Raw genomic sequence first — 402 nt, forward strand, 5'->3', positions numbered from 1 at the left:
TGAAATGTGTGCATCAGTCCTTTTGTTTAGGTGTGACACTCATTTGAGTTTTTATTGCTTTAAACGCATTTTCAGATTTCATTCATGAGGAATAGAAAAGAAAAAATTAAGAAAAATCTGGATAAAAAGCTAGGAGCTGAATTTTTGTCTGTAAGGCAGGGTTGTGGAGGAGTCAAGCTTACGTACGTAGAGGGGTGGGTAATAATATCTCTCGCAAATACAATTTTTGGATTCGATGGGTGGAATTCAGAAGTCAAGGATTTAAAGCAGGAATATCTAGATGTTTCAAAAGAAGATAAAATTTTCGTTGGCTATACCTGCTTATGCAGAATCACAGTGTCAGATGGTACTTTTAAGGAGGATGTTGGATTTGGGAGTGCAGAAAATCAAAGGGTGAAAGGA

The sequence above is a fragment of the Hippocampus comes genome, unplaced genomic scaffold (assembly GCF_001891065.2).
Source record: "Hippocampus comes isolate QL1 unplaced genomic scaffold, H_comes_QL1_v1.1 scaffold86, whole genome shotgun sequence".
Classification (NCBI taxonomy): domain Eukaryota; kingdom Metazoa; phylum Chordata; class Actinopteri; order Syngnathiformes; family Syngnathidae; genus Hippocampus; species Hippocampus comes.